Source organism: Malaclemys terrapin, chromosome 7, assembly GCF_027887155.1.
Source record: "Malaclemys terrapin pileata isolate rMalTer1 chromosome 7, rMalTer1.hap1, whole genome shotgun sequence".
Taxonomy (NCBI): Eukaryota; Metazoa; Chordata; order Testudines; family Emydidae; genus Malaclemys; species Malaclemys terrapin.
Window position 1 is genome coordinate 109,625,838 of NC_071511.1, and position 11,721 is coordinate 109,637,558.

Genomic DNA, 11,721 nt, shown 5'->3' on the forward strand with positions numbered 1-11,721 from the left:
GTCCCTTCCAGTTCTAGGAGATAGGATATCTCCATTAATTGAAAAATGTTTAAAAGAATATATTTTACAATAATTATACTTAGCACTTATCATAACACCTTTCACACCATGATCTCCAATGAATTACAAAGCGGGATAATAATGCTTCGCAACAGAAGGGGGAATTGATGCACAGAGAGGTTAAGTGACTTGTCCAAGGTTACACAGCACATGAGGGTACAAGTCAGGAACTCAGGGCTAACTCCCTAACCCCTGAATATTATTGCAGAGGGGAAATGGCTACTGACTCCATCCAAGGTAGTCATCTTGGGAGAGCAGACCATGCGCTGCAGGGAACAAGAAGTCCTGTAGCAGTGGTCTTCCTAAAGTGGCCACATTGTATCAGTCCTTCACAGAGAGTCCCCTTCACACTTTAAGGCTGCAGGAGCTAAATAGACTGCTTGGGATGGCTCTTAAGAACAAGCCAGGAAGAAGAGCCTGACCACAGCAATATCACACAGAGGCCATTAAGCAGTACAGAGAAAGAAGGGAGGGAGAGAAGTGGCTGGCATAAAGCCACTTTTAATTATCTTATTTCACATGGAAAACAATTAATTAATACCGTTGTTGTCTCCTCAGTATAAATATTGTTACATAACATTAGTGTTTAAAGCTAATGTGCAAATTATGCACCTAGATTTTGTCTTGATTACTGTGGTGCAACTAAATATAAGCAAGCAGGTACTAGGTGAATTCAAAAAATTCAAGAAAATATCACTTAAACAGAAAACCTGAAGTAATTGTTATGACCTAGTGAACAAGACTGGTTGCTAAATACATTATCACTTCCTAAAACAAAGCATTGCTTCAGATTTGTTCACATGGTGGTGGCTTTTTTTAAAAAGGTGATCTAATCACATGGTAATGGATAGTGGCCCCAGGTCCCACTGTAGTTGTTGAAGATAAGTAACTAAGCCAGTCACTGTTGTCACAGATGGCACAAGTCTTCATCCTTTAGACAGACATAAGACCTAATCAGATTCTCCTAATGACAGATTTAAACTCATAGCACATTACCTTGCCCCCTGGGTCTGGCACTATTTATATTTATGTTATCATTTTCCAGTAATATAAACAAACTGCTGGGCAGTGAGAAAGTATCCAGTGTCAGAAGCTCACTCTTCTTTAAAGTTGTACTTTTCCATAAGGATTTCACTATGGTTAGTACACACATTGGGCCTGAGCTTAGCCATGCTGTAACTCAAACTTGAGTTTGCTTTGGAGAGAATGCCCCAGAGACTGGAAACCTTATTCAGCAAAAGTTTGGGGCAAAGTTTAGTTGCATGTACTGGATTTAAGTTTTTTAATCAGGAACAGTAAAGCTGAGTGAAAGGTTGGAAATAAAACCTTCAAAATATGAAGAACAAACAATTACAATATTTTTTCCTGAGTCTGCAAACATGCTGGAACAATTGCTTTTTGAGGTGTGGATTTCCCCACACCCATTAATCTCAATGGGGTATTGACTCTAAAGTCTAACGAAGTTCCTTTTAAATGCTGTATTAACTATTTAATTGCTGGCCCTTTTAGCAGACAAAAGCGGAAAGAGGAAGACAGAAGCCCGTGGTAGGTAGAATTGAGGCAGGAAAGGAAAGACAGAGATGGGGGGGTGGGGATAGAAGAGAGAGGCAGAAAGAAAAAGGAGAGAAACTTAGGGCTTGTCTATACTTACGCGCTGGTTCGGCGGCAGGCAATTGAACTTCTGGGTTCGATTTATTGCGTCTTGTCTGGACATGATAAATCGAACCCAGAAGTGCTCCCTGTCGACTCCAGTAATCCTGCTCAGCGCGAGGAGTACGCGGAGTCGACGGGGGAGCCTGCCTGCCGAGTCTGGACCGCGGTAAATTCAAACTAAGGTACGTCGACTTCAGCTACGTTATTCACGTAGCTGAAGTTGCGTACCTTAGTTCAAATTGGGGGGTTAGTGTAGACCAGGCCTTAGAAAAAAGAAAGGTGCAGGAACAGAAACAGAGGGCAAATATAAAACTAGTGTAAGTGAGAGATGAATCAGGACTTATTTTGTGCATGAGTAAACTCTTTCAAGACTTAATTAGTGAAATTAAAAAATAAATAAATAAAGATATACCAATCTCCTAGAACTGGAAGGGAAGAGTCATCAAGTCTAGCCCCCTGCCTTCACAAGCAGGACCAAGTACTGATTTTGCTGCTGATCCTTAAGTGGCCCCCTCAAGGATTGAACCCATAATCCTGGGTTCAGGAGGCCAATGCTCAAACCACTGAGCTATTCCTCCCCCTTCAGAATATATATGAAAAGGAATAATATTGCTCTTAGAAATATCTGGGGGGCTCTATGGATAGGATGAAAACTTTAATCTAAAATATGAGACTATAACTTGCCAAATATAGCAGGATTGTAGGGTACACTGAAGAAATCTCATGCTTTATTGCAAGGCTTAGTACCACTTTCAGAAACTATTGCCATCTTCTTTATATTAATAAAAAATGTCTAATGTTGCTGTGATTAGAATATTGGCTTTGAGCTGGTAATTCTACTTGTAAAGGGTATATTACAGACTACAATTAAACACATTTTGAAGCTAATTTGATTAGAATATGAAGTGTCATCACTGGTGAAAATAGCCTGATGCCTACTTTCCCTGAATACTCTTGCCATGTAAATGGCAGAATGGATCAAGCTCCTGCAAAAGAAATGGAAAGAAAATGTTTTACACCAACCATGAATTTAAAAAGCCACAACATGGTGAGTTTTTCTTCTGGATTCAGTAAAACTGTGTAATACTCCAGACTTTGTGGTTAACAGCAGCTCTTTTTCATAAAGAAGGTGGTTGTGTGTAATCTTCCCGTTTTCAGTTAAGAATTGCATGGAAACTATGAGTAATAGTCTGATGTTTCACAGACAACTTGATTCAATAGCAAGTAAAGATAATTGCTATCATTTTAGTTTCTCAAATATTTTATATAATGGCAATACAAACTATTTCACTCTAGGATATATTAACCAGAAGCCATTTTTTAAAAACAATGATGACAAGAGTGGGATAACATGCCAATTACATTAATTTGGGATAACGTTTCAGAAAATTTTGTGCGATAGATAGATTCACACACCCCTAAAATTATGGAGACTTCACAGTGTGCCAATCTATCTTGCAGGTAAAATAACACAAATTCATTAAAAGGTAGATATAAAAAACCCACTGTGACAGATATGGCAATTTCCTGTAATATCTTGAAGACATCTTACTGTATTAAATGTATGTGTCACTGTAGGCCAGCAATTGTATGTAATTCCATGGGGGAGGGTGACCTCAGCCCTCCGGGAACTAAGAACAGTTGGGGGTGATTAGGAAAATTCACTCAGGTTGTAACAGCTCCAGAGGACTTTAAGAGGCTTGCATATACTGGTTCAAACTGGTGTCTCCAGAGACCAAACAAAGGGAGGACTTTTGGATAAATAGCCTAAATTTAAATAGACTCCAGGCCTTCTTTCTGATCCAACCAATCACCAGGATCTTCTGTCTAAGAGGGGCCTCAATCCTTCCTGAGAAGGATTGGAAGGACTTTGGCCTACAGAGGCCCCGTAAGACAGATGGATGACCTTTGGGAAGCTTTTAGCATGCAGATAGGAACTTCCATTGTTTTTATGTGTTTTCGCTATACTGCTTTCACCTTAAGAATAAATGTGCTTGCTTAGAAAAAGCTGTGTGGCATCTTATAACCGTGGGCAATTACATACACCTCGATATAACACTGTCCTCAGGAGCCAAAAAATCTTACTGCATTATAGGTGAAATCGCGTTATATCGAACTTGCTTTGATCCACCGGAGGGCACAGCCCCGCACCCCCCGGAGCACTGCTTTACCACGTTATATCCAAATTCGTGTTATATTGGGTCGTGTTATATCGGGGTAGAGGTGTAGTTTATACCCTCTAGAGAGAGAGCGAGCAAAGCACAGATGCTGCTCATTTAGGCAGTCTAGCTTGGTGGGAATAATAGTATAGGCAAGGAATTGTGCAGCCTGGATAAATCCCTGCTCAGGAGGACAAGACATGGGTTTCCAGCCAAAAGAGCTGATGGCTGAGGAGCTGGGAGACTATAAATGGGTGGACACAAATGGGGAATACAGGTGCAGTTGCCCTAACCTGTGACACCCACCACTGTAAACTTTCTGTCCTGACCCATAAAAATCAGGCTTCCTGGCTAAGAAGCCACAGAAGCTGCTTCCTAGTCTAAGGCACTTCTTCCCACTCAACAGCAGTTGTGTATTACAATTTTGGTGTTATAATCCCAGCCAATGCCATAGTCTTTCCAGTCTAAGGACCTGATACTTAGGCTCAGCTGATCTGTGATCCCAATCCCAGCCACAATCAGAAGTAGTTAAGCCCCATAGGGACTGTTACACCACTGGAACGTTTGAAGCACAAGGTGAGATTCTGCCCTGGTCTACACTACGGGTTTAGGTCGAATTTAGCAGCGTTAGATCGATTTAACCCTGCACCCGTCCACACAACGAAGCCATTTTTGTCAACTTAAAGGGGTCTTAAAATTGATTACTGTACTCCTCCCTGATGAGGGGATTAGCGCTGAAATCGACATCGCCGGGTCGAATTTGGGGGTAGTGTGGATGCAATTCGACCGTATTGGCCTCTGGGAGCTATCCCAGAGTGCTCCATTGTGACCACTCTGGACAGCACTCTCAACTCAGATGCACTGGCCAGGTAGACAGGAAAAGCCCTGCAAACATTTGAATTTTATTTTCTGTTTGGCCAGCGTGGCAAGCTGATCAGCACAAGTGACCATGCAGAGCTTATCAGCAGAGGTGACCATGGAGTCCCAGAATCGCAAAAGAGCTCCAGCATTGACTGAACAGGAGGTCCTGGATCTGATCGCTCTATGGGGAGATGAATCTGTGCTATCAGAACTCTGTTCCAAAATACGAAATGCCAAAATATTTGCAAAAATCTCCAAGGGCACGAAGGACAGAGGCTATAACAGGGACCCGCAGCAGTGTTGTGTGAAACTTAAGGAGCTCAGGCAAGCCTATCAAAAAAACAAAGAGGCAAACGGCTGCTCTGGGTCAGACCCCCAGACATGCCGCTTCTATCATGAGCTGCATCCAATTCTAAGGGGTGCCCCTACAACTACTCCACCCCTATACGTGGACTCCTGCAAGGGAGTCTCATGCAACAGGGATGAGGATTTTGGGGACGAGGAAGATGATGATGAGGAAGTTAAAGATAGTGCACAACAGGCAAGAGGAGAAACCATTCTCCCCAACAGCCAGGAACTGTTCATCACCTTGGAGACATTACCCTCCCAACCCGGGCTCCCAGACATTGAAGGCAGAGAAGGCCCCTCTAGTGAGTGTACCTTTGTAAATATAATACATGGTTTAAAAGCAAGCGTGTTTAATGATTAATTTGCCCGGAAGACTTGGGATGTATTCGCAGCCAGTAAAGCTACTGGAATGCAGTCAAGCAACCTCTGATCTTTATCTCTCTGTTATCCTCAGGAGAGTGATTTCATTCATGATCATCTGGTTGAAATAGGGGAATTTTATTAAGGGGACATTCAGAGGTGGCCGTTCCTGCTGGGCTGTGTGCCTATGCTGAAAAGAAATCATCGCTGCTGTTAGTCACATGGTGGGGAGGAGGGGTGAAGCGATCATCCCAGAGAATTAGGGTTTAGTTGGGTTTGTGCTGCACATTAACCCAAAAACCGCAGCCCCTCCTTTTAAATGACCAACCCATTTTAAATGGTCAACCCAACTCTCCCTTTTTTCCTCCCACAGCTGCAAATGTTTCAATGCTACCACTATCATCTCCATCCCAGAGGTTAGCGCAGATAAGAAGGCAAAAAAAGGCACTTGTGATGAAATGTTCTCAGAGCTCATGCAGTCCTCCTGCACTGAAAGAGCCCAGCAGAATGCGTGGAAGCAAACAATGTCAGAGTCCAGGAAAGCACAAAATGAACGCAAGGACAGGAGGGAAAGTTTGGCAAAATGCTGATCTCTTGTTTCTCCAATTCTTGATTCCAGTTGTTGAAAAGGTACCTTTCAAATATAACAACTAAATCCCCACCATAGAAAGATTAATATGTGCACGAGCAAAACTGCCTGTAAAACTAGTGGTTGAAAATACTTTTAGAGAGTTTCTAGGATTTTCCATGGGCCTTCCCAGTCTACTGCTGACATATCCAGACACTGTTGGAGCATATGACATGAACCCATTACATTTAATAGTGTAGCTGCTCTTATTTTGGTCTCCTTTTAATCTGGCCCTGTTGCAGTTTTGTAGTTTCCCCAATGTAAAATAAAGTATGTCCAATTGCTAAAAACAACCTCTTTCAGGTTCATCTGCTCAGGGGCTGAAATCTGGTATGCTGTCATGATTGTTTTCTCTTTGTGGGTGTGGGTGTGTTTGTGTTCCCCCCCCCCAATATTTGTTCTTTCTGATTTCACATACCTGCAGAAGCTGTCTCACTTCTTACATCATCTTCAGTGTTCAAGCATAAGAAGTGAGAAAGCCAGAGCAACATTCAGGCTTTATTCCTTCCTCCATGTATACTCTCCTCTCTCTTCAAGCACTTTTCTTAATTCCTAGACATTACCCTATGCATAAACATGCTATCATACTATAGTGCCTCATTTTGGAAAGCTATTTATCGTTACAGTCAGGTAACACGTAGATCTCCCTCTATCCCTCTTTATCTTGGGCTTTGTGAAAGCCAAGACTACAACAGGGTTCAAAAAAGAACTAGATAAGTTCATGGGGGATAGGTCCATCAATGGCTATTAGCCAAGATGGGCAGGGATGGTGTCCCTAGCCTCTGTTTACCAGAAGCTGGGATTGGGTGACAGGAGATGGATCACTTGATGATTACCTGTTCTGTTCATTCCCTCTGGAACACCTGGCATTGGCCACTGTCTGAAGACAGGATACTGGGCTAGATGGACCTTTGGTCTGACCAAGTATGGTCATTTTTATATTCTTATGTTCTTATGAGATGAGAGGTGGCGGGATCAAGAGGAGCAATGGTGGCAGCATGATGAGAGGAGGCAGGAGGCAATGCTGAGGATACTGGAGGATCAAACTGATATGCTCTGGCATATGGTTGAGGTGCAGGAAAGGCAGCAGGAGCACAGACCACCACTACAGCCCCTGTGTAACCAACCACCCTCCTCCCCAAGTTCCACAGCCTCCTCAGCCAGATGCCCAAGAACGCGCAGGGGAGGGGCAGGGGGGCGTCCAGGCACCCAACTACTCCACCCCAGAGGACTGCCCAAGCAACAGAATGCTGGCATTCAATAAGTTTTGAAGTGCAGTGTGGCCTTGTCCTTCCCTCCTCCACCATCCCTCCCGGGCTACCTTGGCAGTTATCCCCCTATTTCTGTGACTAATAATAAAGAATGCATGAATTTGAAACAACAATGACTTTTTTGCCTCTGCAAGTGGTGATCGAAGCGGGGAGGGGAGGGTGGTTGGCTTACAGGGGAGTAGAGTGAACCAAGGGAGCAAGTTTTCATTAAGGAGAAACAAACAGAACTTTCACATCGTAGCCTGGCCAGTCATGAAACTGGTTTTCAAAGCTTCTCTGATGTGCACCGCACCCTGCTGTGCTCTTCTAACTGCCCTGGTTTCGGGCTGCGTGTAATGAGCGACCAGGCGATTTGCCTCAACCTCCCTCCCCGCTATAAACATCTCCCCCTTACTCTCACAGATATTGTGGAGCACACAGCAAGCAGTAATAATGATGGGAATATTGGTTTCGCTGAGGTCTAACCAAGTCAGTAAACTGCGCCAGCGCACTTTTAATCGTCCAAATGCACATTCTACCACCATTCTGCACTTGCTCAGCCTATAGTTGAACAGCTCCTGACTACTGTGTATGGCTTCATGAGCAGGCTGGGTCCCCAAGGATAACTATAGGCATTTCAACATCCCCAATGGTTATTTTCTGGTCTGGAAAGTGAGTCCCTTGCTGCAGCCGTTCAGACAGACCAGAGTTCCTGAAGATGCGAGCATCATGTACCTTTCCCTGCCATCCCACGTTGATGTTGGTGACACGTCCCTTGTGATCCACCAGTGCTTGCAGCACCATTGAAAAGTACCCCTTTCGGTTTATGTACTGGCTGCCTTGGTGCTCCGGTCCCAAGATAGGGCTATGCCTCGGTACTGTGGATGAACTCCACCAACATAATGCGACTTAATGCGCTTAGTGGGGACACACACAATCGACTGTATAAAATTGCTTCCTAAAAAATCGACTTCTATAAATTCGACCTAATTTCGTAGTGTAGACATACCCTTTGTGTAGTCTGTAAAAGAGCCAGCTCAGAGATCCAGAGGCACTTCCCCATCCTACACTCCTCAGAAGCTCCTGTATCTCTCCTCTTACCAAGGTGAATGAAATCTCAAGTGGATCTATATAACTACCTGCTATAGCTTAGAGTAGGTTCTACAGCCTTACCTTTTCACAGGAAAACTCATACCCCATTGGTTCCTGAGAGATCTCCAAGCTACTGTTGCTTTGTGCAGCCTTCTCTTCTGTTCCCTGTCTCCTGCTCACCAGTGTAACAGGCCCCACAATCTCACATAGAATCTGTAGTTTTTGCATAAGCGAGACCCATTCAGTGGGAGTGTTTGTGGGGGAGAGACTGTATTCCGAGCAATGAGGTCATTTATTTTATCTGTAAGAGAGTTGTTTAACTAGCTGTGAACAGGTGCCCTTCCCAACCTGCTCTACGAGACAGTGCTCAGATTAAAGTCCAAGCTCACCCCTTTCCTGGGAGTTGGCTTTATTAACAAATAAACTAGGCTTTTTTTCAAATTAAGTTTTTAATCAAAAAATGGCTTTTTAGATTAAAATTTTCATGAAAAATTTTCAATGTTATGGAAATTTTTGCTTTGTGCTTTGTCATTTTTATCAAAATACCCACTGAAATTTTTCATTGACTGAAAACTGGGTTTTTAGTAAACAAAATATTGATAATCATTTTTCAATAAAAAGTCACTGAAAAAAAATCATTACATAAATAATGGGTGCACTTGGAGCCCTGTGAAACCACAAACCCCCTTGAATGTTTTCCATTTGTTGACCACTTCTACCAGGAATGTCATTGGTATGTTACTGCCACCTGTTGGAAGGGTTGGGGGATACAGGGATAGAATACAAAAGGAGAGTGTGCCTGGCTTGGGGTCTACGTAGTGAGCCCAGGACTTCCCATGGATCTCTGGCATCCCAGTTATCTGGTCAAGCTTCCTGCCCTCCCTCTGTCCATTCAGAACTGGGAGGGTTTGATGCTGGCAGACCAGGTGCCACCTCATGCCTAGGCCTCTCTGAACACTGACAAATGCATAGTTGGAAACCTATCTGGCTCACCTGTGTGTTAATATTGTTAAAATAGGAACTACATTCAGAGAAATGTGTTTAATGTTTGGACTTCATGAAATGCTTGTGAGTTGCTGCATGCATTAATCTCAATTATAATACCTGTATCCCAAGTTATAAGGCAATATTTAACTGTTTGCTATGAAACTAGAAACCCCCATAGTCAGGAGAGAAGCATTTCCAAGTGTACAATACTAGTTTACCACAAGAGGTGTCAGGGCCTGGCCAACAAAATAAGACGTGTAGGCTCTAGATGAACCTTTGTGGAACATCAGAGGACAGAAGACTTTGGGAATGTCTACAGTGCACTTAAAGACCCACGGCTGACCCACACCAGCTAACTCAGTCTCGTGGGACTTGGATAAGGGGCTGTTTTAATTGCAGTGTAATGTTCAGGCTCAGGTTGCAGCCAAAGCTCTGGGACCCTCCCATCTTGCCAGGTCTTAGAGATGGGGCTCCAGCCCAAATGTCTAGACCATAATTAGATAGTCCCTTAGCCTGAGCCCAAATCAGCTGGCATGGGCCAGCCACAGGTTTTTAATTCCAGTGTAGACATATGTTTTGTTGATTGTTTACCCTACACCCATGAAGAGGGGACATGCACAAACACTTGTCCCATCACATCTTGAACTCTGGGGGAAGGGAATAAAAATCCCTGCCAAGAAGAAATTGCCATCACTATGCTCCTTGGAATTTGAAGAGGGGAATATTTCTAAGCAAAAGGAAGGATCCCCAAGCTGCCTAGCTCTAAAGAAGCTTCTACTACAGTGTTAGGTTCCAAAACCTAACTCATTTGTGTGTGTGTGTTAACCTGCTTTAACCTTGTAAATAATGTGTTTCCTTTTCTTAATTAATAAATCTTTAGTTAGTTGATTACAGAATTGGCTACAAGCGTTGTCTTTGGTGTGTGATCTGAGGTGCAATTGACCTGGAGTAAGTGACTGGTCCTTTGGGACTGGGACTAACCTGAATATTGTGATTTTTGGTGTAAGGACCATCTATCACAAAGGCAAGTTTGCCTGGCTGGCAAGATAGACCAGAGTGCCCAAGGGGATTGTCTGTGACTCCCTGGTAAGGCTGTTATGGTGTTTGATGAGTTCACACTTTATACTTGGTTGGCAAAATCTAATTATAGAACACACAACTAATTAGGGATTTGTGCCCTGGTTTGTAACAGTCTGCCCTGAAGCTGGCACCCACATTTATGAGCCACTCTAGACTGCTTGATGGAGGGGACATAAGGGATTTTGACTATTTTCTTCCCTTCTGTGTATTTTGACAGTTGAGGAGAGCATGAACTATAGTGCCTGCTGCCTTTTTGGTCATGTTACAGTAGGTAGAGCCTCTGCTATGTAATTTTTCAACACTGTTACTGATAACATTTATATAATACTCTGTATAAGTCTTGCCAAAGAGAGACAGATCATCTCCCAGAAGAGACCTACCTAAGTGGCAGCTGCATATAATACTCAACAACACATGTTACAACAGACTAACCTCTCTAGCACAAGATTAAAAACAGTGCATCCTTTTTTTAACATTTCCAACTCCTCTTGTGTTCTCTTTTTGAAACAGAGTAAAGGCTGCCTACTTGAATGCAAAGTTAGCATTGGGAATTTTAAACATAACTTCTGACAAACGTTTGGCAAAACGAGTTCTTCCATCTCTATGTTAGCAAACAGGCAATTGCAACATCTCCTAGAACAAAGCAGAGACTTTTTTTTTTTGGAGGGGTGGGGTTAATTTTTGTTTTGACATGTTGGATTTATTGCACAGAATTTTATTTTTAAAGATAATCTGCCAAATGCTAGAAGTCAAATCCAAAAGCTAAAATTACAAATACACCTCTACCCCGATATAACGCTGTCCTCGGGAGCCAAAAAATCTTAATGCATTATAGGTGAAACCACGTTATATCGAACTTGCTTTGATCCACCGGAGTGCACAGCCCCGCTCCCCCCCGGAGTACTGCTTTACCGCGTTCTATCCGAATTCATGTTATATCGGGTCGCGTTATATCGGGGTAGAGGTGTACTCTTTAAAAGGAAGCATTTAAAAATATCCCTCCTCTTAAACTCTTCCTCCCAGCCCTACATCTGGGAAGAGTGACTAGAGAATTATGGAAAGTTATTCCGAACTCCCTACACCACCCAAGCCAGCCATCATTACAGATCTCTTTTTAAGAAGGAAGCATGCATGGACGTAGATAATTAAATACCAAGTGAAAGGTCATTGCAGGCATGCACAGGCTTTCCCCCTCCTATTGGTGGTAGAAGAGTAGATCTTTAGTGTCAGGATTAGACCTTAA